This window comes from Ranitomeya variabilis, chromosome 5, assembly GCF_051348905.1.
Source record: "Ranitomeya variabilis isolate aRanVar5 chromosome 5, aRanVar5.hap1, whole genome shotgun sequence".
In the NCBI taxonomy this organism is placed as follows: domain Eukaryota; kingdom Metazoa; phylum Chordata; class Amphibia; order Anura; family Dendrobatidae; genus Ranitomeya; species Ranitomeya variabilis.
In genome coordinates, this window is record NC_135236.1 from 63,794,113 (window position 1) to 63,802,217 (window position 8,105).

General features: G+C 41.9%; 2 non-coding genes across 2 annotated transcripts; one reads left to right on the forward strand and one right to left on the reverse strand.

The window, feature by feature from the left end:
• The first annotated feature begins 211 nt into the window (after positions 1-211).
• Positions 212-284, forward strand: TRNAM-CAU (transfer RNA methionine (anticodon CAU)). Its single transcript has one exon. It is a non-coding gene; the product is annotated as a tRNA-Met (tRNA).
• A 370-nt stretch (positions 285-654) lies between these two features.
• On the reverse strand, positions 655-726 carry TRNAH-GUG (transfer RNA histidin (anticodon GUG)). Its single transcript has one exon. It is a non-coding gene; the product is annotated as a tRNA-His (tRNA).
• Positions 727-8,105: the final 7,379 nt, after the last annotated feature.

Consider the following 8,105-nt stretch of genomic DNA (forward strand, 5'->3'; position numbering starts at 1 on the left):
ATCACCTTTGTATCTTCTATCAAAGGATGATTAAAAACTTATAGCTCTGGGAAGAAAACAAGGAAACATGAAAAAATGAAAATGACCTTGGATTGAAGGGGCTAAAAAACATGATGACCCACCCCCGCCTCTGATAATCCCCCTTAACAATACCACCTGCCTCCCCCACCACCACATCGGCCATTTGAGGTCAGATTACCAAAGCACAACTGCCTCGTTAGCGCAGTAGGTAGCGCGTCAGTCTCATAATCTGAAGGTCGTGAGTTCGATCCTCACACGGGGCAAACTTGCATTTTTATTTAAGTGGGTTTTCATCCTCCCTAATAACTCTTTTAGTGACATTTTAGCTCCATGTTGTTTCCGGTTCTCTATATTTTGACCACTAGATAACACCAAATTATAATCATATTTTCTTGGGTTATATTAGCACCGTTGCGATGATAATTTTCTGATTGAATCTAAATGAAGCGAAAATAAAAATTATTTAAAAAACACTGTGCCATTAACACAAATGGTCACTGTGTAAAAAACAAAATCAATTGTACATTGTTCCGCCACATTTTCATGAACATTAGTTTTTCCAAGAGTGTTACTTCCGATTTATCTACATTTTAGAGAAGAAAAAATATATAAGAAGAAAATAAAAAAAAAATGTGCCGTGACCCGGATTCGAACCGGGGTTGCTGCGGCCACAACGCAGAGTACTAACCACTATACGATCACGGCTGACTGTAGGGTGGGTCACACTAAAGGGCATCAACTGTCTTTCCAATGACCTCACCCTTTAGACTGCTTTGTATTAGCCACACAATAATCTGGTTGCTGAAGCTGAAAGGGAAGGAAGCATACAACTGATGTAGACAAATCAGTGAGCTGAACAAAGTTTATTTGGATGATAACAGCTACCTCATCTCCTAGAATGTACTGGTCACGTTCCATGGAAACTAGCTGTACACTATAAAAGATAAAAGCTATCATTGAAGGAAAATGATAGCAGATAGAAAAAGAAAGTAAATTGCAAACTTGCTTATTTTCATGATCTATAACTAACTAAAGTAATTTAAGAACTTAAGAATACCCCTTTACGACCTTAGATGTATTCATACGTCCAGGTTGCCTGAAAATTACTGACTTTGGATGTATGGATACATCTATGCGATTTTGCTCTCACCACCAGGTGTCAGCTGATTCTGATAGTTGATACCCTCACTCAGCGCCAGGAGCGGTGTCCGCACCACTCCCGGCACTTAAACCCCTTAAATCACGGCATGTAAAGAGCAGGCATTGGGGAAAAAAGCCCCTCTGTCCTTTTATTGGAGACCCAGCGACGTCATTGTGGGGTCCCAACCATTGCCATGGTGACCCGATGTGAGCAATGCATCATCTAACTAACTTGTGTCTGCATGGCTGATAGGCTATAAGGTGTAACAATACTCCTTATAACTACAATCAGGCTATGTGCACACATTGTGGATTTGGCTGTGGATCCGCAGGGGATTTGGGCCTGCGGATCCGCAGCAGTTTTCCATGCGGTGTACAGTACCATGTAAACCCATGGAAAACAAAAAACGCTGTGCACATTCTGCGGAAAATTCCGCGCAGAAATGCAGCGGTTTATTTTCCGCAGCATGTCAATTCTTTGTGCAGAAATGCACCCATTGACTATACATTGAGGCTATGTGCACACGTTGCAGATTTGCGGTTTTTTAGCGTTTTTTGCGCTATAAAAACGCTATAAAACCGCAAATAATCTGCATACATTAAGCATCCCATCATTTTTAATGAAATCCGCAATTTCTGTGCACATGATGTGCGTTTTTCCGCATGAAAAACGCATTGCGGAAAAATAATGAACATGCTCATTAATTTTGCGTTTTTTTTCGCGGTTTTCCCACTGTCTAATGCATTGGGAAATGTCCGGGAAAAACCGCGTCAAAACCGTGTCAAAACCGCACAAAAAAACGCGCTAAAAAACACATGCGGTTTTCATGTGGAAATCCGTCAGAAATGTCCGGATTTTCACAGGAATTTTCTGCATGAATTCCTGAACATGTGTAGGGGGCCTGAGTAAGGCAAATCCGCACATCAAAAAACGCAAGACAATCTGCATCAATTCCGCATTAAATCCGCAACCCTTTTTGCCTGCGTTTTCTGCCAAGTGATGCGGATTCTGTGCGGAAAAATCCACACACAAATCCGCAACGTGTGCACATAGCCTCAGACTGCAAAAAGTGAAAGTTCCATACTGGGACTAAGTAAAGAAGGGAAAAACAAAGGGAAAATAGTTGTAAAAATAATGACCGCCAATACGTCTTTTAACTGACCTGAGATATAAGAGAATAGCATTCCTATACAGGTGACAATCCAGCAGCTGCCGGCTGCACACTCTAGCTGACAATTTGCTGCATCAGCCACGATCAGTGTTTGTGGAGCGCCCCCATGAGGCCATGGGGTATTCGGTACCAGGTCCTGTGGGTCACAGGGGGATGTCACAGTGGCTGACCCGGTCCATGGCCCTGGGACGTGCGTGTACAAGGGAAAGGTCTTTAAAGGGATAAAGTTTGTCTTCATGACGCCGCCTGTGGTATTCGGTCAGGGTGACCGACGCTGCTTTAAGGGGTCCGCTGGGGTGATGTTATGGCAGCGAGATGGTATACCTTCCCACAGGTGAAGTATATCGCCAGGGCTTCCCGGTGTATAGATGGTAGGATGGTGAAAGGCACAGAGAAGAACGAGGACACAAGGTTGCAGTCTCTTTACCTTTTACTGAAGGCTTCAGCATCCACAGTCCAGAGCACCAGACCATAGGGTAGGCAGAGTCCGGCCGGTTTGGAGGCAAGTCCAGAGTCCCTTGTCCAGGTGGAAATCAGTAGCCTTCCCTTGTGCTGCAGTGTTGTAGTTCTTTACTGCCCTTACAAACCCGTATGACTGGTGGCTAGAGGCTGTTTATAGGGACTCTAGCACGCCCCGGCCTGCAAAGTTTGCCACCGTGCCTCCTGGGTGTAGGGCAGACAGGTATCGTGAAATTAGCTGTCTCTGGAGCAAGGCATAAAGGTCGTTGCTCCCTCGGTGTTCCAGCTACCGGGCTTCTGCGCCTCAAAAGGAGGCAGCCTGTGTAGGGCTGGTCCTCTTCTGGTATCCTCTCCTTTGCTACGACTTCCTTCACGCTCGCTGCAATACAGTTCTGCCTTCTGTGTGTCTCTTTCTAGGAGCTGTAGCTCTGAGGGCATGCACAGCTCTGTGTCCTCCTTCGTTCTCTGACAGGATCCCACCCCTGTCAGGGACCAACAAACTGAGCGGAGCTCAGCCAGCGACTGACTAACTTTCCCTACAGGCGACCAGTTTTACCAATGTGGGGAGTGACCTAATAAATAGGAGCAGGAGCTCCCCCTGGTGGCCTGGAGTGTCAAATGTGTTGCATGTTTGTGATACCTGGACGCAGTTATCCTTCTTTGCCTCCAAATGTAGCACCACTCTCCCCGAGAGGAAAGCAATACCACCGCAACGACCAGGACCCTGGGGCGCCGCACTTGCACAATCCAAATCTGTTTAACCCCTTAGATGCTGCTGTCAATAGTGACTGCATCATTATAAATGGTTAACAGAGTGTCGGGGCTCCCTCTTTATCCCAATTGGTGCCCTCAGATCATGATTGTGTGGTCCTGATGTTTGCCATGGCAATTCACGACCAAATAGCAGCCTAAGGGTATGTGCACACGTTGAGGATTTCTTGCAGAAATTTCCTGAAGAAAACCGGAAATTTTCTGCAAGAAATCCGCATTTTTTTTTTTGCGTTTTTTTTCCGTTTTTTTTCCGTTTTTTTAGCATTCTGCAAGCGTAATTAGCTTGCAGAATGCTAAAGTTTTCCAAGCGATCTGTAGCATCGCTTGGAAAACTGACTGACAAGTTGGTCACACTTGTCAAACATAGCGTTTGACAAGTGTGACCAACTTGTTACTATAGATGCTGCTTTTGCAGCATCTATAGTAAAAGATAGAACGTTTAAAAATAATAAAAAAAAATAAAAAAAATGCTTATACTCACCCGCAGACATCAGATCTCCTCACCGGCGTCCATTCCTATAGCTGATGTGTGCGCGCAGGGCCTTCCATGACGTCACGGTCACGTGAGCGGTCTCGACCAATCACAGGACAGTGACGTCATTCGGCAAGGTCCTTCACCGCACACCAGCTACAGGAACCGAAGCCAGCGTGCAGCACAGAGGCGGGAACACTCCGGGGCCATCAGAGGGTGAGTATAGGACTATTTTTTATTTTAATTCTTTTTTTTTTTACCAATTATATGGTGCCCAGTCTGTGGAGGAGAGTCTCCTCTCCTCCACCCTGGGTACCAACCGCACATAATCTGCTTACTTCCCGCATCGTGGGCACAGCCCCGTGCGGGAAGTAAGCAGATCAATGGACTCCTAGGTGTGCGGAATCCCCTGCAATTCCGCATTTTAATGAACATGTTGCTTTTTTTTCCGCGATGCGATTTTTTCGCGGAAAAAAAGGCTACATTTGCACAAAAAATGCGGAATACACTGAAAATAATGGGAGGCATATGTTAGCGTTTTTTTCGCGTTTTTATCACGTTTTTATAGCGAAAAAACGCGGAAAAAAACGCGAAAAATACTGAACGTGTGCACATGGCCTAAGAGTCTGATGACTATAGTAATCTGTTCAGAAGTTAGTGGCATTTAGGTGGTAAAAATACACATTTTCATTTTCGTCATGACTCTTTGCATTAATTCCTGAAAATCACCTGAAGGGTTAATAAACTACCTGACTGCAGTTTTCAATATGTCAGTGGGTGCTGTTTTCAAAATAGTAAAACTTTTGGGAGTTTCCCAATATATAGGACCCCTAAAGTCACTTCAAGCCTGGATAAGTCCCTAAAATTACATTTTGTACATTTCCTTGAAAAAATGAAAAATAACTGCTACATTTTTAAACCTCCTAAAATGCTAACAAAATAAAATAACATTTTACAAATGATGCTGATGTAAAGCAGACATGAGGGAAATGTTATTTATTAATGGTTTGTTGTGGTGTGACTATCTGGATTCAAGGGATAATCATTCAAAGTTTGAAAATTGCTAATTTTGTAACATTTTTCTCAAATTTCTGATATTTTTTATAAATAAACGCAAAACATATCGATCTAAATTTACCATTATCATAAAGTATAATGTGTCACGAAAAAACATTCTCAAAATCACTGGGATTTGTTGAAGCGTTCCAGAGTTATTACTACATAAAGTGACACTGGTCAGATTTCAAAAATTTGGCCCCGTCACTAAGGGGTTAAATCATAAAATACACATATATATCTATATCTATATCTATATCTATATCTATATATATATATATATATATATATATATATATATATATATCTATCTATATATATATCTCTATATCTATATATATATATATATACACATATACATATACATACACACATGTATAACAACCCAACCTATAAAACTGTTCCACTAATCAACACCGTTGTTGAACACTGTAAAAGAACATAAAAACAAAACAAAGTTTTATAATCTACCGCCAAACACAAATGTAAATAAAGCTGATATCGCTGAAAACGTCATCTTGTCCGGCAAATAAAACAAGCACCATACAGCTCCATCAGCCAAAAAATAAAAAAAATATAGCTCTCAGCATAAAGCGATGCAAAAATTAATTTTCTATAAAATAATTTTTACGGTGTAAAACATAAAAAAGATTTAAATGTGGTGTCGCTGTAATTGTACTGACCTGAATAATGAAGTTGCCTTATCAATTTTAAGATACGTAGAATGGCATCAAAAACAAAAAAGAATTCCTGAATTGTTGTTTTTTGTTTATTCTGCTTCACAAAAATCATAATAGAAAGCAATTAAAAAAATGTTATGAGACCAAAAATGGCACCAATAAAAACGTAAACTCATTCTGCAAAAAACAAGCTGTCACATGATCTGTCAGCCGAAATATGGAAAAATTATAGCTCTCAAAATATGGCGATGCATAAATAATTGTTTGGGAAAAAAATCATCTTTTAGTTAGCAGCCAAATATATAGACCCAATATAAATCTTGTATCGCTGTAATTGCACTGACCTGAAGAATAAAGTCATCTAATCGCTTATTCTGCAGGAGAAAAGGCGTAAAAAATAATAAAATAAAATCTTCACCTGCTGTTCATTTGTTCATTCTGCCTCCCAAAGATCGCAGTAAGGCTTGGTGCACATTTATCCTGCGCTATGTGCTGACACCGGAGTTTCGGTGTAAATCTCTGAACTGTTAACCATTTATAATGATGTATGGGGGGCTTCCACACTACTGGTAGTACAAAGGCTCTGGAAAAGCGAAATGGTCCTTGCCCTTCAACAGAAATTAAGCAAATTGTGTGCTCCCAAATCCAAATGCCCCACAGCACATCCTAAAGCACAGTTAGTGTCCACATGTTTGGAATTTCTGTAGCAATGAGAGGCTGCCAAATTTACGGGTGCATGAGCTGGGCACAATGTACGGGCACTACAATGTACTGGTCATTACAATGGTAGTTTGCAATTTACACTCAGCAACTTCCACTGCGGCTTCTTTCTGGAAAACACCCATGGAGTCAAAATTGTCACTACACCAGTAGATAAATTCCCAAAGGGGTATCATTTCCAAAATGGGGTCACTTGAGGGGGGATTCTGCTCTTGCACTTAGAAGCTCTGTATATTGGGTCCGCAAACTATTATAGAGAATTCTGCACTTCAGGATGCCTCCTGTATAATAGTACCGCTCAGCCATACGACGAGACACAGGAGGCACAGAGCGCTGTTTGTCAATAGCGCTCTGTCCCTCCTGAGTCTCGTCATATGGCTAAGCAGTACTGTACAGCCACATATAGGGTATTTTTACATTCAGCTGAAATTGTGGGACAAATTTTGGTGCCATTTATACCCTTTTTTCAGTATGAAAATGTAAAATCTGGGGCTAAAACTAAATTTTGGTGGTAAAAATGTAGTTATTTTTTTCTTCATTGCCCAAGGGTATAAAATTCTGTGACCCACCTGTGGTGTTAATATGATCACTGCACCCCCAGATGAATTCATTGAGAGGTGTAGTTTGTAAACTGAGGTCACTTATGGGGGGGTTCTGCTGTTATGGCATTTCAGGGGCTCTGCCAATGTGACATGGCACACTCAAACCAGTCCAGCAAAATGTGAACTCCAACATGATGCTTCTTCCCATCTGAGCTTTGCACTGTGCCTCAAAAGCAGTTTTCGACCACATATGGGGTATCTGTGTACTCATGAGAAACGTCACAAAAATTTTTAAGTCCTTTTTCTTCTGCTATCCTTGTGAAAATAAAAAATTGGAGCTTTAATAATTTTTTTTTGTGGGAATATGTGATTTTTTTATTTTCACGGCTCTAAATCTTAAACTTCTGTGAAGCTGAACAGGGTTCAAGGTGCTCACCATACTTCTAGATACCTTCCTTGAGGCATCTAGCTTTCAAAATGGTGTCACTTTTGTTTTGTTTTTTCATTGTTTAGGTACATCAGGGGCACTGACATGACATTGACATACCACTCCATCAAAGTCTGTTTCCAAAATGTCCATCCTTTTTTTTCTGAGCCCTAACAGTAGTTTACCCCTACATCAACTTGCTCAACATAAATCTAGATAAGTCCCCTGAGGGGTCTAGTTTCCAACATGGTGACATTTGTGGCTGGATGTGGTCCCTAAAAAATGGTTTTGTAAATTACATTGGAAAAATGAGAAATCGCTGGTCAACTTTAACCCTTATAACTTCCCGTGAGGATATGGCCGCTTAGGCTACTTTCACACTAGCGTTAACTGCATTACGTCGCAAATGCGTCGTTTTGCCGAAAAAACGCATCCTGCAAAAGTGCTTGCAGGATGCGTTTTTTCTGCATTGACTAACATTAGCGACGCATTTGCGACGCAATGACACACGTCGCAACCGTCCTGCGATGGTTGCGCCGTGCTGTGGCGGACCGTCGGGAGCAAAAAACGTTACATGTAACGTTTTTTGCTCCCGACGGTCCGCTTTTTCCGACCGCGCATGCGCGGCCGGAACTCCGCCCCCAC